The sequence below is a fragment of the Lampris incognitus genome, chromosome 15 (genome assembly GCF_029633865.1).
Source record: "Lampris incognitus isolate fLamInc1 chromosome 15, fLamInc1.hap2, whole genome shotgun sequence".
Classification (NCBI taxonomy): Eukaryota; Metazoa; Chordata; class Actinopteri; order Lampriformes; family Lampridae; genus Lampris; species Lampris incognitus.
The window spans coordinates 11822034-11849528 of record NC_079225.1 but is presented as its reverse complement, the minus strand read 5'-3'; the positions used below and the strand labels follow the sequence as shown (position 1 = coordinate 11849528).

General features: G+C 48.5%; 1 protein-coding gene across 1 annotated transcript in view; it reads right to left on the bottom strand.

Annotated features, from left to right (window-relative positions):
* sipa1l1 (signal-induced proliferation-associated 1 like 1) overlaps positions 1-25073 on the bottom strand; it is a 136192-nt gene extending 111119 nt beyond the window's left edge. Inside the window, exon 1 of the mRNA XM_056294123.1 lies at positions 24894-25073. The gene's annotated coding sequence lies outside the window, so the exon portion shown is untranslated. The remainder of the gene's footprint in view (positions 1-24893) is intronic.
* Between the last annotated feature and the right edge of the window lie 2422 nt (positions 25074-27495).

Here is a 27495-nt window from a genome sequence, read left to right as displayed (position 1 = left end):
AAGATGCAGCTGGGAAGCCGATGGGCTGACTCAAACCTACGCTGTGACATAATCTCCTCGCGCCGGTCTCCTCAAATGACCTGCTCAGACACAAAATATAAATAAATACAAACAAAAGACGAAATGCGGACGACATGAGAAAGGAAACACCCCTTTCACGTTGACACATTTCCTGCTCTGGCCTAATCAGACGAGCTGATGAAAGCCCTTTGTGTGCGGCCACACAGACGGGAAAAGGGAGATTTTGTCAGTTCAAACTCTTGCTCATTTTACTGCCTTGTACATTAGCCCAGGACAACGGCCCCGAATTGCGATTCTGAAGATGCAAAAAAAAAAAAAATGCTAACGTCTTCCGTTGGTTTATCACATCGCATAAAAGTACCCGCCGTGCTGCGAGGAAGCCCTGAGAGAATAACTTGACACCTTTTAAACAGTTATATAACCTCCTCGGTTTAAACCTGCGTCCTAATCCTCGGCCGGCGTCGCTTTATCAATGCCGAGACTGCGAAAAGAACAAATGAATCGCACCAGAGACCACAATCAGCGCCTTCAAAATACATGACGGAAATAAGAAAACGAAATAAAACACCATTCCCAACGTGACGGCACTGTGGGCTCAACTCAAAAGAGTTAAGGTGGCCAGAGGTAGCGGAAGTTGGGAAGCAGACAGCGCAAAGCTCCGGGGAAGGTCTTCGGGGAGATGTGTAAAACTTACAGAAACTCGCAGCGCTGGCGCGGTGAAGACAACTTCTCCAAGGACTCCCATTTCAAAGCCAGCCACAGCACGCCTAAGAGGCTTTGTCTCCTCGCCACCTATCCTCACTTTCCCCTCCTGTCCTCGCCGTCTTAGCCAGAGCTCTTTACCGAGTCTCAGCTGCCTGCTTTTCGCATTCCACAGTCGTGGACACATAAGCTTCTGTCTTCCTCTCCCACACCATTCCTCCCTCAGCAGCGAGGGGAAAAAAAAAATCTGCTGTATCAAATCTATTTGTTGGCTAAAGCTTTGTCAGCGTAGAGCCTGGATTAAGCCTGATTTTAGTTGCTGCTGCTATTGAACAAAGCTGTGCGAGTGTGTGTGTGTGTGTGTGTGTGTGTGTGTGTGTGTCCCAAGAACGTGCACGTTTGCTTGAACGACTAGCAAGTTCTGTCTGGCCAGGAATTTTGTGAAGCTCTTCATTTAAGCCATGAAGAGTTCCCGCAACTGCCACAAAAGACTCCAACCAGCCACCATCGGAGCAGTAGTCATCAGTCATCAGTGTGTGTGTGTGTGTGTGTGTGTGTGTGTGGTGGCTATGAGAAATCGGAAGGCTGTAAATCACCACAGCTCCCAGCCTCACAACCCATGAAGCCCCTGCCTTCACCAGCCCGGCAACACACACTCTTGCTTTCTCTTTTCAGCCTCTCTCCGCCTCCGTCTCCTCACTTTCCCACTATAAAATACAGCATGAGTGGGGGGGGGGGGGACATGGCGGGGTCGAGTCAGCACACACACACACACACACACACACACACACAGATATCCAAGCAATACTGGTGAGGATGTGTGAGCCAAAAAAAGCATTCAAAATTCCTCCCTCCCACACAGACTCCTACTGGTATGGCTCAGACAGTGTAGTGTCCATAACTGCTTTTCATTTAAAGCCGCTCTACTGGTCTTCTGTGATACATATATTAATGGCTTCCACCCATATTTACTATGTAGACAATCCCGTGCCGTGCTCATGTATAAAACGCACAGTGCACATGTCACGCATGTGTTGTGTGGTGCACGGCTTCATCCATCCATCCATCCATTATCCGAACCGCGTATCCTGCTCAGGGCGGCGGGGATGCTGGAGCCTACCCCAGCAGCCATTGGGCGGTAGGCGGGGAGACACCCGGGACAGGCCGCCAGTCCATCACAGGGCCGACACACATTCACACTTCGGGACAATTTAGTACGGCCGAGTCACCTGACCTACATGTCTCTGGACTGTGGGAGGAAACCGGAGCCCCCGGAGGAAACCCACCCAGACACGGGGAGAATATGCCAACTCCACACAGAGGACGACCCCCAAAGTTGGACTACCCCGGGGGCTCGACCCCAGGGCCTTCTTGCTGTGAGGCGACCGCGCTAACCACCGCGCCACCCTGCATGGCTTCGGTCATTCTTAAATCGCAGTCAGCAACCAGTAACCCGCAAAATCTCTAACTTCCTTTGTTTACAGTTTAGATTCTTTATTAGTTCGTGGAAATGCGATGATAGAGCAATATGATGACTGGACATGCCTTAATTCACCTTGACGCCTTCTCTCAAACATCCCCTTAACTTCTCCTAATCTTGTTAAATAACCTGTGAATAAAAACTCTGACACACCACCCTGACTTGTGGGTGAATGAGTTATACCAAAGTGGTTGTTCAAGTTGGGCAACACAGACCCTCGCTACTTCCTGGATGAGCACATTATTAGCAGTGAAATGTCTCTGAAAGCCCATGCATAGCCTCAGCAAGGAAGATTAACTCAGGCCAAAATGGAACCAGGGCGGCACAGCGGCGCGGCGGTTAGCGCGGTCGCCTCACAGTAAGAAGGTCCTGGGTTCGAGCCCCGGGGTAGTCCAACCTTGGGGGGTCATCCCGGGTCGTCCTCTGTGTGGAGTTTGCATGTTCTCCCCGTGTCTGGGTGGGTTTCCTCCGGGGGCTCCGGTTTCCTCCCACAGTCCAAAGACATGTAGGTCAGGTGGATCAGCTGTACTAAAACAGTCCCTAGGTATGAATGTGTGTGTGTGTGGCCCTGTGTGATGGTCTGGCGGCCTGTCCGGGGTGTCTCCCCCGCCTGCCGCCAAATGACTGCTGGGATAGGCTCTGACATCCCCGCGACCCTGAGAGCAGGATAAGCGGTTCGGAAAATGGAACAGGGAAAAAAAAAAATGGACACAGTCAGCATCGCCACCAGAAGCAAAAAATAAATAAATAAATGAGTGAACGGATTAATCCAGACAAGTAGACAAAATCCTGGTACTTAGGGTAATTAGTCCGTGGTCTTGCTCTAGCTTGCCTTTTGTTCGTCTGGCGTGTTTTACAGTTTGAATGAGTCAGGGAGTCCCGGGTCGTGTCACGAACAGCCGAGGCGCTTGAAGCACCATCTGACGGCTCTGTGGGCGGACGGCTGAACCCAGCCGATTAAAGTTGAACGGTTGGAGAGCCAACTTTACAAAAGGAGACCTTAACTAATCCCACTGTTCTGTTTTGTTTTTTTACAAAATGCTTTTGAGGGATTCTCGCTCTTCACCTCTGCTCTCAACGGTGACGTGAAACTCACCGCGGTGACTGCTAGCTAGGAGAACGGCAGCATCCTGAGGGTTTCTGACTATTCTGCACATCTGCAGATTCGTCAGGAGCTGAAACACCCCGGTTCATTGATCAGGCCTCGGTCTGAACCAGCTCGGAAGTGCACGGCTGCCCGGCCATCGGTCAGCGGGACAAGAGACAGATTGACAAGCGCGTGTTTAATGGCCGAGAGAGGACATTGTGCCTGGATTTTCTGGGTAATCCCCGCAGGAAGGGAAGGGAGTGTGCGAGTATGGGAGTGGGGAGGGGGAAATGCAAACAGCAAACCTTATGACGCTTTGACAGATGTGTGGCTTTGTGCCTCCCACAGAGGCACAAGGGAGAAAAGACACGAGCTCTCTGAATGAAAGGCCTGCCCGCTAAGCTTCCCGCGGGGTGCTCTCAGCTCTGCAGCCCACAACCGAAGGAGGGGTCAAACTACTGCCCGACTGCAGGCATCTGGGCTTGGTCCAGGCAAACCAAGCAATTAATAGCAGGGTCTCTCTCTCTCTCTCTCTCTCTCTCTCTCTCTCTCTCTCTCTCTCATACCAGCATGCCCACCGCCATCTCTATCACCCCTCTTCTGTGAGCACAGATATAAGGAGCCAGAGGCAAGCACCAGCTGGGTAGAAAAGGACACCAGCCCTGTCTCCATCCTAGCCATGGAGTCTAGTATGTGATCAGAAGGGGGCTTGTCAGAGAGGGAGGGTGTCCGGGCAGCGTGGCGGTCTATTCCGTTGCCTACCAACACGGGGGCCGCCGGTTCGAATCCCCGCGTTACCTCCAGCTTGGTCGGGCGTCCCTACAGACACAATTGGCCGTGTCTGCGGGCGGGAAGCCGGATGTGGGTATGTGTCCTGGTCGCTGCACTAGCGCCTCCTCTGGCCAATCGGGGCACCTATTCGGGGGGGGGGGGGGGGGACTGGGGGGAATAGCGCGATCCTCCCACGCACCACGTCCCCCTGGTGAAACTCCTCGCTGTCAGGTGAAAAGAAGCGACCGGGATGGCTCAGAAGAGTTGGGTAATTGGCCAAGTACAACTGAAACAAAAGGGGGGCGGGGGAGGGGGGGGTTTAAAAAAAAAAACAGAGCTCAGACGGGAAGGGTGTAGTCGGCTGAGGGGAGCCCTGGGAGAAACAGTTGCAGGCTTTCAGGTAGCACTTCAGAGACTGCTGTTACAAATTGTCATCCATCCATCACCCCAGGCCTGGCAACCACTTGTGTGGTTGCCCCCCCCCCCTCCTCCCATAGGGGCTACTTAGTGCTGGACTGCACCCAAATGCACACCCGCGACTCGGCATAACGCACGATATGTTGGTGTGCTTGTCACTCTTCGTTTCCACTTCCGCTAGAAAAACAGATTACTTGGTGTGCGTGCAAGGGTTGTTTCTTTTTGGTTTGTCGTAACATATTAGTGACAACAGACAGCCGACTCCCCCAACTAGCAGTCTGGAAAAGGGCTAAATAGTGAGCCCCCCCCCCCCCCTTTTTCTCCCCTGTTGTACTTGGCCAATTACCCCACTCTTCCGAGCCGTCCCGGTTGCTGCTCCGCCCCCGTCTCCTCCGATACATGTGGAGTCGCCAGCCGCTTCTTTTCACCTGACAGTGAGGAGTTTCGCCAGGGGGACGTAGCGCGTGGGAGGAGCACGCTGTTCGCCCCAGTTTCCCCCTCTCCCTCGAACAGGCGCCCCGGCTGACCAGAGGAGGCGCTAGTGCAGCGACCAGGACACACACCCACCTCCGGCTTCCCACCCGCAGACACGGCCAACTGTGTCTGTAGGGACGCCCGACCAAGCCGGAGGTAACACGGGGATTTGAACCGGCGATCCCCGTGTTGGCAGGCAATGCGAGAGACCACCACGCCACCCGGACGCCCCTAAATAATGAGCTTTTAACGACAACAACTTACAAGTGGGCTGGCGTAATAGTCTGTGTAGCGCGTCATCGTTTCCAGCTCTGCCGCAGAATCTGTAAAGGAGAAGAAGAAGAGCAGGCGGTCGGGGAAATGGACAGAAACGGCGCACCCGCTCCGCCATGACTCCGACGGCGCCAACGCGCTGCCCAAACACGGCGCCAACGCGCCGAGAGGCCACGCTGAGCCTCGCTAACAGCCCGGGCTTCCACTTTCTACAGCACAACACGAAACACATATATCTCCTTTAACGCACCGCTGAGCCTAAAAACAAACCGGCTGGAGGAACGAGAGAATGTCAGAGGGGGGGAAGCTTGTGTTGTGTATGGAGTGTGTGTGGGGGGGGGGGGGGGATGCTAATTAGTTTCTTCAAAGCCTTGCATTATCATTATTCTGCAGGGATTTGAACAATACGACAACTGCCGTCATGGCAACGAACACAGGCCGGGCCAAAAAGTCATTTTTATTTCCTCCCCAACGTCTCCTAAACCGGTCGGTCAGGCCCGCCGCCACAACTCGCTTAGCGGCAGTTGACCAAATCACCGAGGAGGAGGACAACGGGTCCGGTTGTTCCTGGTTAAGCGGGAAGCGGCGCGAGGTTCAACCTCTGCGTGGGAACGAGAAACGTCACGGCCGTTCAGAGTTGAAAGCGAAAACAACTATCCAGACCTAGGTTAAAACCTGCCCAGTAAATAAAGGAGTCCCCTTCCAAAAACGCCCCCGCCGCCCACCACCACCTCCTCCTCTCTTTATCAACCCCTAATGACGATAGCGCCAGGAGGAGAGAGTGTATACTCAGCTTCAGTGCTGTTAGACTCGTGACTCGAGTGCGTCGTCTGCTTGCGGTCATTCTGGTCGCTCACCTGCAACCCGAGCCGAAGCCTGCTCCCGTCTGGCACAGGTGTACGGGTCCGCCTGGACGGGTCCCGCCTGGACGGGCACGGCTCTACCCAATTGGCTGAACATCACAGAACAGCTGGGTACATCTGATATTATGCAACGCAGTGCCACCCCCACAAGCCCTCTTCACACAATTGCTCTCCTCCTCCTCCTCCTACTCCGCCTCGCCGTATCCCGCTAGTGCGCCGGCGGCTATTTGCACGCAGAGGTGTGCTGCCAAACGCGAAGGCACTTCAGCACCGACACAATCTGGAGGGATGTGTGGACGAAAAACAGCCATAGCTTCAGAGTCAGTCCACGGCGACGCAAGCCCGCGCTCTTCTCGACTCGTTTTATTTTTCCCCCCTTTTTCACCCCAATCGTATCCGGCCAATTACCCCACTCTTCCGAGCCGTCCCGGTCGCTTCTCCCCCTAGTTGCTTCTCCCCCTAGTTTCACCAGGGGGATGTAGTGCGTGGGAGGATCACGCTATCCCCCCCCCCCCCCCAACAGGCGCCCCGATTTGACCAGAGAAGGCGCTAGTGCAGCGACCAGGACACATACCCACATCCGGCTTCCCAGCTGCAGACACGGCCAATTGCGTCTGTAGGGGTCGCCCGACCAAGCCGCAGGTAACACGGGGATTCGAACCAACGAGCCCTGTGTTGGTAGGCAACGGAATAGACTACCTGGACGCCCCTTCTCGATTTATTTTCGTGCCCAAACTAAGATCCGTCAACATAAGACTACGTCTAGGCTTACTGAATGCTCGCCGTGGGCCGTACCCTGGGGCTCGCCCACTCGTCCGCTCGCCGCACGGTGCAGCAAGCACCCAAAGATCCCTTTTCCCTCGAGCCAGTTCGCTCGTGGAGGGACCATGAGGTGAGGACGGTGAGGGAAGGGATGGAGGGTCAATAAGTGAACTCCTTCATTTAAATTCTCCCTTCAGCTGTGTCTGATTTCCCCAAGGACAGGCGCTTCATGAGTTGTTAAAAGCTTTTCGGGCAGGCAGTCACTTCATTAAAAAAAAACAAAAAAAAAAAACACAACAACCGCAGGCCTCCATCAAAGCCGCCCGCGCTAAACTTGGCTACCATCATTAGAAAGTCGTGTCGGGATAGCGAACTCCCCCCCGTGTGCCCCTGTTAGTCGTTAATGACAAACAGAGGCTTGGCTGACATCACAAATCTGACATTCATAAACCGAGGATCAGGCTTTCCCGCTGGCTGCTGCGGGGCCGGCAGAGTGACGGCCGGCTGCGAGCTGTCAGGACGCCGCCGAGGCAGCTTAAAGGACCAGGCGGTAAAACATCTCTGATGACCGTTTAACGGCGGAAACGCCAGGCCGGAGAGCGCTGCCCGCCGTTGCCAAGGATGCTGTCAAGAGAGTCCACATTTTTCAGTCAAAGTCAAGGTGTCCGGGTAGCATGGCGGTCTACTCCGTTGCCTACCAACACGGGGATCACCGGGTCAGTCGGGGGCGCCTATTTGGGGGAGGGGGAACCGGGGGGGGGATAGCGTGATCCTCCCTCGCGCTACGTCCCCCTGGTGAAACTCCTCACTGTCAGGTGAAAAGAAGCGGCTGGCGACTCCACGTGTATGGGAGGAGGCGTGTGGTAGTCTGCAGCCCTCCCCGGATCGGCAGAGGGGGCGGAGCAGCGACCGGGACGGCTCAGAGAGCGGGGTGATTGGCTATGTACAATTGGGGAGAAAAAGGGCCCCCCCCCCCCCAAAAAAATCAAGGTGTTGATGAACTTGCATCATGTAAAATCTCTCTCTCTCTCTCCCTCCCTTTCTCGCTCTTTCTCTCCCTCGAAAAAAAAAAAATTGCCAATCAGCTCCTGCTGCTTTAATGTCTTCATCACTGATTGCATTGTGTGTCAACACAGTGTGTAGACCATTTACCAAATAGCCGAGCGGAGCAAATGCTCTATAAAATACAGCTAGGCTTCACTAACGAAAACGGCGATGAAGAAAACGGCAATTAGTGCGATAAGTTGATTTCACGCAAGGGAGGACGCCTCTCCAACATGGCAAAACATGTACCGAAGCATGATTTAAACTTGAAAAATTGCACACACAAAAAAAAACAAAAAACAAAAAACAAGAACACTTTGGCACTACATACTCGGGTACAATTACACACAAACAGCAGACATCCAACCCACATATGGCAAGCTAGGGAATGCTATGCGTACGGTGTTTATCTTAGATATGAGCTCACACAGTGATGTCATGCTTCCTGCAGCGTGTGCCCAGACAGCTCCCGGTGGGGGAACTCCATTCAGCGGGGCGGTGGTGAAACGGGGGGCAAACGAGCAGCATGACTGTCACCGAGTAGTGACAAGATATGTCGCAAAGGCGTACATTCCTCCTCAACCGCCGAGTAGGAGAAACTTGTGATGGATATTCTATTTACAGGGCCTCTATTCATAGCCTGCTATTATGTTGAAACTGAGTGTATATGTAGTATATTTTTTCAGAAGCAAAATGAACAGAATTCCAAAGAATGATGGTATCTGGATGCAGTTATTAAGAGTTCACACCCTAAATGCTATAACTAGACAACAGCTTTTGCTTTTGAACAGAATTGGTCTCTTTCTCGAAAATTACGATGGGAATCAGAGCTGAGATTAAAACGAAACGAAACAAGCTGAAGCAGAATCCTAATCAGCCATCCATCCATCCATCCATTATCTGAACCACTTATCCTGCTCTCAGGGTCGCGGGAATGCTGCAGCCTATCCCAGCAGTCACTGGGCGGCAGGCGGGAGACACCCTGGACAGGCCGCCAGGCCATCACACAGGGCCCCCCCCCCCCCACACATATTCACACCTAGGGGCAATCTAGTATGGCCGATTCACCTGACCTACATGTCTTTGGACTGTGGGAGGAAACTGGAGCACCCGGAGGAAACCCCCGCAGACACGGGGAGGACATGCAAACTCCACACAGAGGACGACCCCCAAGGTTGGACTACCCCGGGGCCCGAACCCAGGACCTTCTTGCTGTGAGGCAGCCGCGCTAACCACCGCCGCGCCACCCCGGAATCCAAATCAACAAAATCTAAAACCACACCCAACTCCAGCGTCAACACATGTTCGAGACATAAAGACACAGAAATCTTAATTTCTATCGGATGTTTTGCAGAAAGCTTAACGATCTGTCTCCATTCAGCTCTTTGCACAAAATCAGAAGTGGCAGTACGAAGAGGCATTATGCAGAGGAAGCCTATGAGGGTGAAACTGCCTGCCCTTTCAGTCCAGAGTCTCCTTGGCCAACCAAGCTTCCCCCCTCGTCTTTACCACCCTCAGCACACATGAGTATTCTTATGACTGACAACGTCTTTAATGGAGGTTAAAGTTGCTCCCAGAGTCAATGGATACACGCAACAGCCATCTAATTGTTGCATTGTTCGCTTGGGAGGCAGGGGGACGAGTCATTTCACACTTGGGTAACAATGCTCAGTTGCCCATTATTCCGTTATGCATAAGGGTCTATTGTGTCGAGAATAATTGTCAAAACTATTTTCTGCTTTGATTTTGGAATAAAAAAAAAAATTTCAAAAAGGTACAATCCTTAATTCAAGTGTAAAGAAAAAGGTCACCTCGCTACCAAAACAAACAAACAACACAGGATTGGAACCTGCAATCACTCTCACACCGATTGTTGTTTTGTGTTAGAGACCTGTCAATTACATCCAAGTTTCCAGTGTTTTCTGAGGTTTGTTTACACCGGTAAAGTTTGTAACACTGGAGTAGAACAGGCCCCGTATCTGCAATTATGATCCAGTAAAAAAAAAAGACACTAAATGCTTATTTTCAATATAGAAGACAAACTTCTCAAAATTTGCATAAATATACATCAATTTTACATGGTCAAATCAATTACAAATTGGGCCTTTGAAAACATATGATGGCAGAATACTTTAAAAAAGTTGCAGAGGAAGGGGTATATTGCATTTAGTGTTTTGAGAAATAGTTGAATTTTTCTTTTTTGAAGTAGCGATGCTCAGCAGCGTGGGTTCCTGGCCTTTTCTGGTGTTGAAACACTCCAGCGCTACGGTGCGGCCCACTCCATTTCAGGGGATTGGATAACAGGGCAGCCACGCTCTGAGTGATTCAGTGCTTTTCATTACATGTGACCAGAGAGCGAGAGGGTGGTTTGTAAGAGGTAGCAGGTGCATACAGAAACATGGGTGCGAGAAGCATCTTGACAAACAATACCGCCGCCATAACTTTCTTTCAACGACGGTTCTAAGGTTCATCGAAGGACAAAGTAAGATTTCCTTATGGTGTCCTCCTGTCTGCATAGCCGGGGAAAGACCTCCTGGCTTTTTTCTAAAAAAAAAAATTTAGCAGTCAAAATTTGAAGAGCAATCCGGACACATGATAGATCACGGAATTTAAAACTCCCCAAAGAAACTCCCCATTCTAACTTGTATCACAAAAAAAGATTTTGGCCCCATTTGTTCGCCAAGACTTTTTGATTAGAAATGACAGCATGAATGACTTTTCCCATCGCACTGGCATACTAGCTGGGCCAGAGTTCACCCTCTAAGCTACAGAGGGTCAGCTGGGTCAGGGCACCATTGACTGACAGACCGGGGACAAGGCCCATTGGAGACGGTGCCTCTGCTGCCGCACACACCAACGTGCACAGCCCAACATTGTCAACTCCCCCGCTAGTCCCAATAATCATTAACCAGTTTAGTCCTGAGTAAATATTATAAGAATCCCTGTTAACTACAAAATAAATACATACACACATAAACCCATAGAGACTGATGGAAGGACAGTGACATATTGTGTAGGGAGGGCGAAGTTGGTTAGTGGGGCATGCAGATTTCATTGTTCTTCAACTGGTCCAGCTTAGCTGAAGTTTGAAACGATGAGGTCATCCCCATTGTGCAAAAATAGCTCTCTCACGCATTCCACTGGATACCAGTGTGTCCCATTGGCCTGGCTTGCAGCATGCTAAGACAAACCTGCAAAACCCAGTCTGTGAAAAGCTGGTTAACTTTGGCAAACATTTATCCTCAGCAAAGCCAGAAACCTGGGAGGGGGAAGAAGAAAAAAAAAATCGAAGCTAGAATGCAAACTCCATTCTGAGTCACAAAGCAGTCACTTTATATGCCAAAATACCTGAGATGAGCAAAATGAGATGACAGGCCACAGATCATGACAGGCCACTTTCCTGTTTTGGTCGTCTGCTTCTACCACCTGCAAGCCAGATGTTTTAAGCCTGAATGTGGTGACCTCGATTTCTTCTGGCTGTGGAACAACCGTCTTCAGGTCCAATTGTGTTGAGGTCGGTCAATAATCTACCCTGCTTAAAGTCTGTTATTGAGGCAGCCATTGAGAATCGACACAACAACTACAAAATATGGCTAGTCATCCAGTTTCCACCGAGTAACTGAAAGGAGAATTCTAAACCATCGGTGTCATCTCTGGCATTGTGAAAGAGCGTGGATCTGTTGGAGGGGTCAGCCAAAGGCTCCTGCTTGCAATCAGTAAATCAAGACGGATAAGCCCTCTAACATGTTTATCATCCCTGGCACTGCAAGGACCTACTTGGAGTCTGCTGCAATCAGTAAATCAAGACGGATCAGCCCTCTACATGTTTATCATCCCTGGCACTGCAAGGACCTACTTGGAACCCACAGAATCAGGCAAGATGTGTTGAATTATGAGATCCTTTCTACTTGGCACAGTGAAAGCAACTTAAAGGTTTAAACAACCACATACATCGATATCAGTGACCTACTGAACTAACACCTAGACCTGCGTGCAAAGTCAGACTGGTTTTTTCCAAGGTCTGTCAACGGAGTATGACAACTTTTTTCTTCGTGAAATAAACTTAGACTTAGAGATATACAGTGACAAGGTTGGTAGCAATTCCTTATCTGTGTGTGTTGCATATTATAATGGGCAACGGTGCTCTTTAAATGATGCAAAAGTGGTTCATACAGTCCATCATGCATACACAGTCTGTGAAACGATTAACATCCTGTAATGTTCAGCTACATTAATGACCAAAATAGAGAAGTGAAACGGAATATAACTTTTCTTTTTTGTAAAATAAACATAAATCTACAGAGACATACAATGACAAGATTGGTGGCACTTCCTTATCTGTGAGTGTTGGGTATATAATGGGCAAAGGTGTTCTTAAGGTTGTGCAAAAATGGTTAATACAGGGGGCACCCGGGTAGCGTAGTGGTCTATTCCGTTGCCTATCAACACGGCGATTGTTGGTTCGAATCCCCATATTACCTCCGGCTTGGTCGGGCGTCCCTACAGAAACAGTTGGCCATGTCTGCAGGTTGGAAGCCGGCTGTGGGTATGTCTCCTGATCGCTGCACTAGCGCCTCCTCTGGTCGGTTGGGGTGCCTGTTCTTCCCACGCGCTACGTCCCCCTGGTGAAATTCCTCACTGTCAGGTGAAAAGAAGCGGCTGGCGACTCCACGTGTATCGGAGGAAGCATGTGGTAGTCCGCAGCCCTCCCCGGATCGGCAGAGGGGATGGAGCAGCGACCGGGATGGCTCAGAAGAGTGGGGTAATTGGCTGGATACAATTGGGGAGAATAAGGGCCCCCGCCCCCCAAAAAAATGTTTGTTCATACAGTCTATTATACATAAAGTCTGTGAAACAATTAACGTCCTGTAATGTATAATTAACAACCAACACACAGAGTTGAAATAGCCACCAAGCCTCTTGCTGCATCTCAGTAAGTAATGCGTCTCCGTAATGGTGAGTATTACAAGCCCGACTCATTTGAGATGCGTCTTTCCAGGTTTTGGTCTGAACATCCAAGCAGCCAGACAACAGAAAACATCAACGCAGCTGCATCATGATGACCCGTTTGCTCCACTGAGTCTCAGTGGGGCATTAAAAGTTGTAGGACAGAACTCAAACTGACAGCGAAAGCCCAGAGACCGTCAATTATACTGCACTTAATGAATCAATTTCAAGGCTGGGAAACAACTGGAATCCCGTTGGTTAACTGAGCAGCCAAAATTCTCTCTGAGCCATCTTGTCAGGCGGTGACTGATCTGCGATGTGTGGTGCAACACAGAAGAAGAAAACATTCATATTTTGTATGGATGTCTGTGTGGAGACAAGGAATGAGATGATTCCATAAGGTGAAATAAGAGGAAAAAAACAACTCTTGCCTACTAAATTTAACAAGTGGGAGACGGCATTTACAACTGTAACCAGAAGAGTCCATTAGTACTGAATAGCGGACCACCACATTTTTGTCAATAATCCCATGTCTGTTTGTACAGAGTACGGGAGAGATGTAGGAGCCTTCCAAACACATTTAAGATGCTGGCCTCTTGGCTTCCATGTGGACCACAACATCAGATTGCAGTTTCCCCACAATTTCAGGGTTTAATTTGGTGGTGGTGGTGGTGGTGGGTGTCTTACGATGGTGAAGTTGACTGCAGTTCCAAGAGTTTAGCAATTTTTTGTTTTGTGTTTACAGGACTGGGTGATGGTACAATTCTTCATCATCCCAGGCCAAACTAGAGGAGCGCACTCAGTAGGGTGCAGATCTCCGCCAGGTGTACGTATCTCCCCTTCTTCGGAGTTTGGACTTGGCGACGAACCTTTTATTTATTTATTTATTTATTTTGCCTACCGGGAGAAGGGAAATAGACGCACACACAGACAGAAAAAACGCTGTTTTTCCTGCCATTATAAAGACTTTTGCAAGCTAACAAATCTACCTAATAAAAACATGTTGCCCGTCAGTCTGTGGATGTGCAGCCTCCTAGGCGGACCCTTGCATGAATACGACCAAGTCTGACATGAAACGACAGGGATCAGGCTATCATAATTTCAAAGCCCTTATCAAAAGACTTCAAATGTGTTCCACTGCCGTGGTTTTCCCCGATATAAAACGAGTCAAGGAGAATGGCTGCTCTGACTTCCAGTCATAAAACAACTGCAGGAAAACATAGCTCAGCCATGGCGAATGTTTTATTGATGATTTCCAGCTGGGACTGTGATTAATCCTACTCTTGAAACTTGTATTTTTATAGCGGAGTTTTAAAATCGGACACTATGGCACTTCTGCGTGGTGGCAGGGTGAATAAGGCAAATTATTTTTTGGTTCGTCCAGTCTTCCTGCGGTTCCCCTGTGCCGAGATCAGCGGTCAATGATTTGCTGGCTTGCGAAATACGATTTGACTTCTTGTTTACTTTAAAGACTCAAACCCGAATACATAATGTTTTGGTTTTGACACTGTCGCTGCCCGATCTGACTCAACCGTAGATGTGAGTCACGCATGCGCACAGTTGACTCAGCAGGTAGCGATGGAGAGCAGCATTGGTCGACTGAGCTAGAGATTGAATGAGGAGAGGGAGCGGCGGTAGCAAGAAGAAACGTTCTTTGAAGGTTTGCAATCACTGCAACCACGAGAGGTTCCTCCATCATACAGTCACAACTGTGCACAAAAGATTTAAGGTTATCAGCCAGACACACGCACACCAACGCAAGCGACTAATTTGATTTCAGACAGAGGACCTGGATATCCTGACACCACAGCAGCCTCAAACGTTCACAACTTTCACCACAGCCACGTGTGTCTGGCTATAAAATTTTAACCTCCAAACTTTCCTACCAACATATCAACTCGATTCACAATGATTTATAGTTCCACTTTTGTCTACTGTTAAAACCTCACACACATACACATGTTGCAACTTTCTATTACATTTCACGGTTGTCATCGCCATGTACTGTAGCGTAATCGCCGGTTTAAAATCCAGTTCACAACCTCACACGTTTTGTGCTGTTAAGTATCACATCAATACAACGTTCATTGGTTTGAGCCAACTAATTTCCAAAATGTCTTAAAAGAGAGGGTAAAACTAAGGCAAATGAATATTTGGATTATACACAAGGATTTAAGTTGAGTGTCGTGCCTAAGTGAGAGAACCTTGATCCAAAAGAAACGTCAGTGCAATTAATTAGAGGAAAGAGGTTTGTTTTTGTTTTTTTGAAGAATGACAAATGCATATTTTGGGGGATTACAGTTGGTTGTTCCACTTGCACGGTGGCACAGTGGTTAGCATGGTCGCCTCGCAGCAAGAAGGTCCTGGGTTCGAGCCCTGGGGTAGTTCAACCTTGGGGGTCGTCCCGGGTCATCCTCTGTGTGGAGTTTGCATGTTCTCCCCGTGTCTGCGTGGGTTTGCTCCGGGGGCTACGGTTTCCTCCCACAGTCCAAAGACATGTAGGTCAGGTGACTCGGTCGTACTAAATTGTCCCAGGTGTGAATGTGTGTGTGAATGTGTCGGCCCTGTGATGGTCTGTCGGCCTGTCCAGGGTGTCTCCTCGCCTGCCGCCCAATGACTGCTGGGATAGGCTCCAGCATCCCGCGACCCTGAGAGAAGGATAAGCGGTTTGGATAATGGATGGATGGATGGATGGATGGATGGTTGTTCCACTTAGACAGTAGATACACTTGTGTGATGCGTCATAAGTGAAACAGGCCTTCAAAAATTACAAGTGAGGTGCATTAGCGTTCCATCGGGCACAGGTCCTGTCACACAAAGCTTAGTGATTCATTGCAAATCACGATGGTCCAACATGCGACAACAGACTTCACATCACAATCAACAAGCTCAAAGAAGACACCTTTCAAATAGTTGAGATGATATCCATGCTAAAGTAGATGATCCTTAAAGGCCTATTCCAGTGAAAACCACAATTTTGAGTCAAATTCTGCATCCTGGTGTGATGCCCTTTTCCAGGTGGAATGAATTCTATGGGGTTTTTTTGATTACTAAAATTTTCCCAGCATGAGACACAGACACACAATGCCATTCTTTCAATAAACTCCGATGTTAATGAGCTACAACAGTTAACATGCAAACACTTCATTCACCACAAAATTTGCTTGGAAACTTGCAAAAGCTAGCTTACACTGCTTCTATTCAAGGAACAAGCATCAGCATGGAGCTAAAGTCATCTAAACTGTTCTGTGGCTACATGACATGGCCCTCCAGCCTACATATGCTGCACATTTGCCAATGCCTCCTCCAGCTTCAACTGCCATTTGCTGAAACACCACCACAAGCCCCTGCACTGTCAAGTTGATGTTTCCTGACCATGACAGGGCTGTGCATTGAGAGCCATGTTTTTACTGTTGCTATGTGGTATATATTGTACTGTCTACAATTTACACACATTCACTTCCAGTGTTTGTCTTGCCATCAGGTCTGTTGGAAGAAAAATGGACCATGTCCACAATTCTTGAGACCGTGGCTAAACGGCGAAATTGCCAGGCATCTGGGTGGCGTGGCAGTCTATTCCGTTGCCTACCAACATGGGGATCGCCAGGTCAAATCCCCATGTTACCTCCGGCTTGGTCGGGCAATCTTACAGACACAATTGACCGTGTCTGGGGGGGGGGGGGTTGTCCTGGTCAGGGCGCCTGTTCGGGGGGAGGGGGAACTGTGGGGGAATAGCGTGATCCTCCCACACTCTACGTCCCCTGGCGAAACTCCTCACTGTCAGGTGAAAAGGAATGGCTGGTGACTCCACATGTATCAGAGGAGGCATGTGGGCATGTGGTAGGTCTGCAGCCCTCCTCGGATCAGCTGAGGGGGATGAGCAGTGACCGGGATGGCTCGGAAGAGTGGGCTAGAGTGGGCTAATTGGCCAAGTACAATTGGAGAGAAAAGGGGGGGGGGACTTAAAAAGAATTAGGCACTGTAATCTGTGTCCAATATCACCAACTTCGAACACAGAAACCATATTCGAAGTAGACTGATGGTCTCAGGTTGAAGAAGAAGAAGAAGATTATTATTATTATTATTATTCTTAATAACCCCCGGTTGTAAGAGTCTGGCTCCAGAATGATTGTGCTATCTATGGGAATAACACATTCTGATCAAAATCACATCTCCAGAGCACGACTAGATGCTATAATTTCCTGACTGACAGTTTGCATAAATGTCGGGTTGCAGATCTACACCATTTCCATCGACACGAGCATACCCCCTCCCCCCCAAACAAAATGGCACAGGGGAGACAGATGCAATTTAAAAGTCCAAAAGGTTCAGAAATGCACAACCACTGCTAATGCCAGCCGAGAAAGCCAACAAGAATCAACATCCTTTCAGCCAGCCAGCGGAGGAGGAGAGCTATTCAGCTCCAACAGCCCTCTCTGCATGGAAACAGACGGAGAGGCATTTGGCAAGAATTTCAATCATGCTCCTTTACATGTTTGTGAACATTTACAGCATTCGTCATGAATCTTATTAAAAGGGTGGGTGGCACATGAGTGAGAACACCAGGAAAAAAGAAAAAAACTTTTAGGATGTGTTTGTGATGAATTTGCGAAAGCAAAATAAAGGCAAAGCACAAAAAAAGAGGGGGGGGGTTGAACAACCAAGGTCAGGGTACACACCGCAAAGGCTTTCCGTTGATTTTAGTTGACTTCATTTCAAAAGTAAGATTTCCAAAGCTTACCACACACAGAAAGAGTAAATAGTGGGCAGAATCATCTCAAGGTCATTGTGCGTTTCTTTTTTTTTGATGAGCCTAACTCAAATAAGTCTGCTAGAGCGTCTCTGTCAGGGTCCAGTCACAACACCCTACTGTATTTAGGCTTCACACGGACATTTATCAATACACCGTCTTCACTAGCCATTAGGACACTGTGTCTACAAGGAGGCAACAGATGGCGTCCGGGTGGCGTGGCGGTCTATTCAGCTGCCTACCAACACGGGGAATCGCCGTTTCGAATCCCCGTGTTACCTCCGCCTTGGTCGGGCATCCCTACAGACACAATTGGCCGTGTCTACGGGTGGGAAGCCGGATGTGGGTATGTGTCCTGGTCACTGCACTAGCGCCGCCTCTGGTCGGTTGGGGCGCCTGTTTGAGGGGGAAATAGTGTGATCCTCCCATGCACTATGTCCCCGTGGCAAAACTCCTCACTCTCAGGGGAAAAGAAATTGGCTGGCGACTCCACATGTATCGGAGGAGACATGTGGTAGTCTGCAGCCCTCCCCGGATCGGCCGGGGGGGGAGCAGAGACCGGGACGGCTCGGAAGAGTGAGGTAATCGGCCAAGTACAATTGGGGAGAAAAGGGAGGGGGGGAAGAAGGCAACAGATTATTAGGAAACCTCTTCAATATGGCTGCTGATGCACAAAAAAGGCCTACTTAAAAGAATGTACCATGCTTATCTACATGTTCACTAGTAACAGTGCTGAGTGGCGTTTTGTTCCCTACAACGGCTTGCACTACTTTGGGCGTTTGCGTTCTAGTTTTCACTTTAAAAAACAGTTGAGATTTCTTCATATAATATCTAGGCTGTTCTCTCTCTCAGGGCTTCCCATCTGTACAGCATGTTCCTTCTGTTTACATCTGCTTGGATTAGCCCGCCCAGTCATTGTATTGGGATGTTTCCATAGATTTCTCGCTCGTCTGTCACAATTGAAATCACGGGGGAGTTTCTGTAGATCTACACTGCTGTCATGAGCCATAATCCCCTCTTCAAGCCTCAATTAAGCTACTTCTCTACCGGGGAGTAGGACAGGGACGGGTTGAGAGCAATAAGAGGACTCTTTATAAAAGACAAAACAGTCGCTCACCTTGGGTGGAATGGTTGACTGATGGGATAAAGTGAGTTGCTCGTCTCTCCTTTTCTGACTAAAGACAAAAGGCCCTGACACACTAAGGAGCATCAACAAGGCTTTCCCTTTAGCTTTTCGTTTATATTTTTATTTTAGAAAATGGTTCAAAACGAGATGTATGACTTCACAGATCACAGAAAAGACAGCGAGGACTGTTCGGCGACTGAAAAGAAGATGTGTGATTGCACTCCAGTATGTTGGGAGCAGAGGCTTTTAACACAGCCGTGTATAAATTAATTTAAACAACAGACCTTCTGGTTACTTTTGAGGATCTCAGCCAAATAGTAGAAGGCCAGGTAAGTGTTTCGAAGCTTAAATTTTCCCCAGCTTTAAACTGAAAAGTCCACAGAAGGCTCTGATTAAGCAGCAAAGAAACGGGCAGACAATCCAAGGAAGGCGAGATTAATTATGCCTCTCAGAGCGCATTGCATCGACATACCCCTTGAGATGGTGGGTAATCATCTTTTATTTCACTCCATATTAATTATTTAAAGGGATAAACGAACTGTTTTTATAGATGAAAGCTGATTATGCCGTTTTCCTTTGACCGTGATGCTAAAAGTGTCCCCTTTCAGAAGACCCAAACAAGAAGATCGACTGTGTAAAACGCACTACTCTTCTCTCCGCCGAATCCAATTTCAAGAAAAGAGATTTCCACTATTACAGCTTAATATCACGATAAGCTCTCTACTGTTTCGGGTGAAGCGCTAGATGCCAAAAAGTAGATAAATAAACATGCACTCGGTTTATCATCTGAAAAACATGGATTTGAAGAACGGTGAAAATAAGAGGTAGATGGTAACCCAATCAATGGAGTGTTGGTATTAGATACCAATAACGTGAGAGGGAAGATAGACAAATACATTTTAAGTATAAGAACATAGTATTTATTGTTAGGCGCCTCTTTGGAAACAGTCCTTAAACTTGGCCGTGACAGTATGGTGAGACAGCCATTCTGATCCCTAGGACTGATTGCTATTAGCGGGGTAGCCGAAGGCTAGCTAGCTTAATCGCCTTGTTGCCACTATTCTCTTTAACTTTAACTTATCCCTCAAACACTTAACTCTAACTAGACCTAAATACTTAAAATGTCGTACTTCTTTTCTCACCATGAATCAAATAGTGGAATGTTACGTCTTGCCAGAGGATTGTTGCATCATAGCACAGATGAAAAAATACTAGATGGGACATTACATCACAAATCATGGGATTATCGTCCGCCATCTTACCTGGCTATTGTCTGTGAATGTTCTCATTCATCCAGGTCATGGTTATCCAAAGGAGTTGAATCAAGTGCAACTGGACTTGGTATATATCCGTGAAGACGTTTCGCCTCTCATCCATGAGGCTTCCTCAGTTCGTGCCTTTCTGACTAGACCAAGCTAGTCTGACTGGCTGGTGATGAGACTCAGAATTTATCCTCTAGGAGTCGTTGGCATATCAGTAGCTCTGACAACAACTCCTAGAGGATAAATTCTGAGTCTCATCACCAGCCAGTCAGACTAGCTTGGTCTAGTCAGAAAGGCACGAACTGAGGAAGCCTCTTGGATGAGAGGCGAAACATCTTCACGGATATATACCAAGTCCAGTTGCACTTGATTCAACTCCTTTGGATACCTGGCAATTGTTTACCTGTTGTAAACTAAGGGCAGTAATTATGGTTGTCACCTGTGCTGTGTAGCGTCAAATTGTAAAGCTATGAGTACCAAAGAGACCGAGGAGGCTGACATTACCTTCCACATGTCCGTACAGATTTGTTTTTAACACCTAGGTCATTTACAGCCACAAAAAGCTGATAAACTTGGTACCATTAGCATCCAAGTGATAGACCAGGGGAGTTCTACCATATTCTGACGGGTCTCAACAGTATTAGCAAATCTGATTAAATTTCAAAGGCAATAACCTGCTAACACCATTGTTTTCATATTTGCTATGGTAATGCAGAACTCAAAGTGACGCGTAGTACCATTGAAACACGTGGTACAACTCTATCAACCAGCCACACAATCGGTCTAAGATGTTGTGCACAACGTTAGCATATATATTCACCTCATAGCTAACCCAAAAATTGCAGTTTTGGATTCTGCAATCATTTAACATCAGTTAGTGCCACCTCACTCCTCCTGCCTTTGCATGATTTGCCATTCATTTGGGTGAATCCGAGTCTAATCCGGGTGCTGCAGCTGCCCACTGCTCCTATACAATATGAGTTGAATGCAGAACAAATTCATTGTAAAAACACAATTCATTGTAAGACTACAATGTCAAATGAAGTGGCTTTCATCCACATATTGATCAGGTAAAGTAATCCATATTTAGTCTGCCTGAGACGGGACTTGAACTTGTATTGTTGTCCAGGTCAAGCACCCTTAAAAGCCCGAATGTGGTCACATGACAGCCTGATGGGCATATGAGGACTCCACGATTTAATAATAAAAAATTTCCTCTTTTTTTTGACCACAATTCTATTTGTGTGCTTTATCAGGTGTATTTATTTTTTCTGATTATTTGTTTCTAATTAACTTCAAACTAGGCTGTTTATTGCCATTATACTGAATCCACTATGGATTTCTACATTTTAAAAAATTGAAAAAAGATAGCTACACTCAGAATATCAAAGGCAGTTCTTGCATATTAAGTTCCTGCAATATAAATACACTATTATACATGTTTTAATGAGACTATCTTTATGATTGAAAGCATGGCTTGTTCATTATCTCTATGCATCACTGGCAGATTAAGATTGGCCCAGGTTTTTAGTAACCAGTTTTCCAAGACTTGCAGATATCCCTCACATTTTCTTTTATAGAGAAATGCACTTTCCAGTAAAATATAAAATTTTATCAAAGTCCTCTCAACAGCCAAATACAACAGTACCATCACACAACCCACTTAAACACAAGTTTGGGCTTAACTTTTACCACCTATAAGTGACTGTAAGGTTGTACCATATTTTGCATCAGTCTTATTGATGCATTTTTGGTGACACATGCGCCAATACCTGTGTATCAGCAAGAGGGAACTATCGAGCAATGGAATGGATGGTCTATAAAGAGTAGAGCCCTTGAGGGTATGTTTATTGAATCATTCCACACTGCAGAGTAATCTATCCTCTTTAAATGGGGCCACTCACTCTGTTACATCTCAATAGAAAAGCCCACCCCTAAACCTTAAACATCTGCTGGAGGGGTCCCCACATTCCAGTGCCCTGCATGCAAAGTCACAGAGAGGAAAGGAGAAGGAGATGAAGAAGAGACTGGTGAAGAGCGAGGATGGAGAGAAAGGGAGAGAAAAGAGTGAAATAAAGACAAGAGACAAATGAAGAAGTTCTTAGTCTCTGCTTGAGTTCCACGACGGGAAGGAACTGAGAGAAGAGAGAGAGAGAGAGAGACACTGCCTACAAATGTTAAAGGAAGGACGAAATCATGGGAGGTGGGGGGAGAGAAAGCAGGAATGCATGAAAGTTAATACCATTTCAGTCGTGGCGATCCCTGCCTGGTTGGTTATTCATATAGGTGCAGGAAAACCTCCAACGTTCTCGGTAAGCTTCAAAACCAGTCATTTTTAAGAGCTGACCGTGAGAAGTGAACACAGTCAACCAATGGAAAAAGGAAATGGTCGCGCTATGTACACGGTAACACAACCGGTCATTTGACAATACACATCAACTGCACACAACTGTACACTGCGGCATAGTAAGAATATAATCCGACCATTTTGGAATCAGAATCCGAATCAACTATATTGGCCAAGTGTGTTTACGAGGAATTTAATTGCGGTTTACAGTAGTTTCTAGTACTTGCATATAGCACTCATACACACAACAAAAAAGAAAAACAAATGGACAGCAACTCCCTTTTAGACAGCAAAATGCCCAAGTCAATGCACTACTTCTTTTCTTTCTGCTAATATGAGCTTTTGCTCGTGCAATCCAGCCAAATTTAGCTCCAACAGCAGGCACACTGCTGGCTCCAGACTTGATACCCCTCCGTTTACAGCACCTGTTAAATGGCATGCAAAGTATGCAAACTAGACAGGGAAGGTGCAAGCTGGGGGAGCATGAAATTGAAATGCCCCTTATTTTTCCTGAATTTGCATTTGCCAGTTTTCTGTTTGTGTGCTGCCAAAAAGCCTCGCCTGCCCCAGTTAGGCCTCGGCTTCACGATGGAGGTTTTGCAACAGACTCAGGAGTGACCAGAGTCCAGTGCCTATGCAAGTGCTAAGCACATCAACTTCCAAGATTTTGCTTTCCTTGATTAACCAAATGGGGGGGGGGGTTTATTTGCAACACCTAAGAATAACCTGTAATGTGCCAACAATCGGAGAGGGATGACGCCGTTTTACCCCGACTCCAGCTGCTTAATCCAAGAACACTAATGGATGGATTTTAGATGCTCCTCCTCTTAAAGTCCTGTTGGTAATCTTTCTGCTGCCAGTCACCCACACTGAAAATCCGATTCTCTCTTTTCCTTTCCGCGTCCATCCCTTACTTCCGCAGCTACATGCACGCATCCCACCAACACACTCCCGTTTCAATAGCCTACTTAATAACATCAGTGCGGCGCAGCCTCCGGATCTGCTCAGCCTTGGCATTCAAAGGCACCGACGAGGGAGGGCTGATGGCACGAGACCTCCGCTGGCGTTTTGCGTTGTACACGGCGGCCACCAAACCCCATCTTACAGCTCGTCCGGAAATGGATCTGCAATGTTGCCCCTGTGTTGAAGTTGAGAGTTTCACTCACCCACACGGCTACAGCCAAATGAGGGGGGGGGATCTCTTTGACAAGTCAATTTAGGACTTGTCAGAGAGGGGGGGGGGGAATGTGTGTGTGTGTGTGTGTGTGACCCCCCCCCCAGGGGGCTAGGCGTCTAAAAAGACAGACTCCACAGGTGGATACAGCAGCAATAACACAGGGGACAGAGCAACTACAGGGGGTCCGCTCCCTATGAACCCCTGCCTCGGGGTTGCATCAAGACGCAATAACACCCAAAGTGCACACACACACACACAAACACACACACTAAACATACATTCACTTGATGTGACGTGCCTTAAGAGAACCAAGAGTTACGCTGAAGTACCTGATACATGGTGAACATTTGCCTGCTTTTATGACTGCTCAACCGGCAATCTTCTACAGCAGTATCCCAGCACTACTGAAATGTGCCCAGGTTAAGCAAAGGAAGCAGTCATATTGATTAGGGTGCTTTTTTGTTTACAAAGCTTAGAATTAAATCTATCAATGCAAATGTTTGACAACAAAGTAACATTTTGCTGCTGCACGTAGGCCACCGACAGATGTAACATTGAGAACGTTAATAACGCCTGAATAGGCTGCAGCCAAGGAGGGCGAGAAAACGAGGCGCCCACCACCGATGCACCTGCACAGCCACGCCGGGTTGCAGCATGAAACCCCACGTGGTTTGGAGAGAAGCGTTAAAACGCACGACACTCAACCACTCCGCGACACGCGCTTGGAAATCTGACATATGTCACTCACACTGGGGGGGGGGGGGCTGCTGCTGCTGCGCGGTGGTCGAGGCGAGCGAGAGTTGGAGAGGAAACGGACCCGGGCTGCTGCTGCTGCAGCGAAGCCCGTCCCGGAGACGCGCGCCGCCACAACCCAAACGGCCGTTAATTAGCCTTTTTATCTGATCGGCGTGTCGCCACGTTTCCTGTTTACACGCCGGCAACGTGCCTTCCGCTGTCCCGTCCCCGCGAGCCCTCCACCGGCGGGGAAGTTGGCCGCCCTCCGCCTCCCCGCGCCGCCGCCGTGGCGGGCTCCTCGCGCGGACACTCTTGGCGGATAAAAGGCGCGTTTCAAATGTGCGACCAGAGGCGGGAACGGGGGAGCCGGCTGCCGCCGCCGCCGGACACCGCACCGCCGCCGGCAAGCCTTGACCGACGCTACCGCCGAACTTTCCCCATCAACTCCGCCTCAGCCGGTGGACGAACTAAACCGCCGACACACCACGACCCTCCCCTCCGGAGAAGAGCCCGGGGGAGGGGGGGGGGTTCCTCTTTCAGCACGGTGCTTGTCAACAAAATCCGGACTCCCGTTGTCAACTGGGAACTAACGGTAGTGAGTCTACCGCCTCGCATCCAGCATGAAGGTAACACACATAGAGACACATACACTTACCTCCACCTCCACCCCCACCTTCCTCGGCGTCTTCGCTGACAAGCCTGCTGGGGTTAAACGAGCGCAGTTACCGCCGATCAAACCAACCCGATTGTGATCTTAAAAACGGAGGTGTGTGTGTGTCGGGGGGGGGGGGGTTCTCCGCACTCCACCTCCTCCGCCGCCTCCTCCTCCTCCACCTCCTCCGGTCACAACTGTTGAGGACTCGGAGTCGGCGTTGGAAGTCTTCGGCGGCTCGCTCCGCCTCGGCGCCCCCCTTCACCCGTCTCCTTCCGCGCCGCTCTCGCGGTGCGCTCTCGCGATGCGGAGGAGCAGCCGCGTGGTTAGTTGGGCTTCGGGGGGGACGGCGGGAGGAGGGAGGAGGGAGGGGGAGGGGGGTCGTCCCGGCAACAAGCCGCGGCTTGACGGGATTGCGTACGTGACAACGGTTGAGGCTCCCTGGCAACCGGCGTTCGTTTTACTCGAACGTCCGGTCCGGGTGTCGGCGCGGGTGGCACGCGCCCGAGGGTTCAGCCTTCAACCGGAGTGATGTGGGCGAGAGGAGTGTCACGATATTGGGCTACTCAAATAGAATTGATTTGATGAGATGAGATGAGATGAGATGAGATACGATGAGATGAGATGAGATGAGATGAGATGAGATGAGATGAGATACGATAAAATGAGATGAGATACGATAAGATAAGATGGATGAGATGAGATGAGATACGATAAGATGAGATGAGATAAGATGAGATGAGATACGATAAGATAAGATGAGATGAGATACGATAAGATGAGATGAGATACGATAAGATGAGATGAGATGAGATGAGATACTTTATTGCCATTGTGCGCACACAACATTTCATTTGGTGACTCTCAGACCAGCAGCACTAGACAAGGTAAACGATTAAAAAACAAGATCAAAACAACATTTAGTATAAACAAGCGAGGTAGTAGAAATAAGTGAGATGGCAAAAATGATAATGAGACGATAAAAGACAGCAGCGGCTTTTAAAGTTCAAAATAGTGCATGGGATTATTGCACATATTTGTTCATGTCAGTTAGTCCTCAGCAGCTGTAGGCAGGTGTGAGGGGGTGGAGGTGTGGGTGGGGGGGTGGAGGGTACAGCTCTGGGGTAGAAGCTGTCCCTCAGCCTGTTAGTCCGGGTTTGGATGGTGCGGTATCAGGGAGGGGGGCGGGGGACATCGGGGAAGAAAGTTTCCGAAAGTCTAACTATGAGCGCATTCACTCGAACCAAGCGGTAACCTTGGCAACAGAGCAAGTGTTGAGCATGCTACTTGGAAAGTATAGTGAGCTAGCTACCAGTTACTCTACATGAAGCTTCACTACACTTAAGTTGTATGCTGTCCTCATCTTCATCTGTATGTGTGTGTATGCTGTCCTCATCTTCATCTGTATGTGTGTGTATGCTGTCCTCATCTTCATCTGTATGTGTGTATGTGCTGTCCTCATCTTCATCTGTATGTGTGTGTATGCTGTCCTCGTCTTCATCTGTATGTGTGTATGTGCTGTCCTCATCTTCATCTGTATGTGTGTGTATGCTGTCCTCGTCTTCATCTGTATGTGTGTATGCTGTCCTCGTCTTCATCTGTGTGTGTGTATGCTGTCCTCGTCTTCATCTGTATGTGTGTGTATGCTGTCCTCATCTTCATCTGTATGTGTGTATGTGCTGTCCTCATCTTCATCTGTATGTGTGTGTATGCTGTCCTCGTCTTCATCTGTGTGTGTGTATGCTGTCCTCGTCTTCATCTGCATGTGTGTGTATGCTGTCCTCATCTTCATCTGTATGTGTGTGTATGCTGTCCTCATCTTCATCTGTATGTGTGTGTATGCTGTCCTCGTCTTCATCTGTATGTGTGTGTATGCTGTCCTCGTCTTCATCTGCATGTGTGTGTATGCTGTCCTCGTCTTCATCTGTATGTGTGTATGCTGTCCTCGTCTTCATCTGTATGTGTGTGTATGCTGTCCTCGTCTTCATCTGCATGTGTGTGTATGCTGTCCTCATCTTCATCTGCATGTGTGTGTATGCTGTCCTCGTCTTCATCTGTATGTGTGTATGCTGTCCTCGTCTTCATCTGTATGTGTGTGTATGCTGTCCTCGTCTTCATCTGTATGTGTGTGTATGCTGTCCTCACCCTGCAGAGCTAGCCAGCTAGCGAACTAAGCCTTCTCCAATAAAGACCAAGACGTGACTTATCCTGATTTATCTGAAGCAATGATTTTGTTGTGAAACTGAAAGTACACACAGGAACATACACATACATGACTTATAACGTAACAGAACGTCACCAAACGGGGGACATACGTCATAACCAGTTTGCCACATGCTAACGTTAGCGTAGTTTATTAGCAAAGACCACGGATTAACGTCGACATTTTGTTTCGCGCTAGGTATAATTCACAAGTACCGTGTAACGACTTATAAACATGTTACTTACAGGCGAACAGTCTCCAGGCTCTGCGTGTAAGGAAACGTTTCTTTTTACCCGCGAAGCACATTCACGTCCGCCGACGCGCTATGGGCTGAAACGTAAACTGAATGCCTCGCTAATGTGTGCAACAGCACCACCAATCGCCCGCAGGTGGCACTGCAGT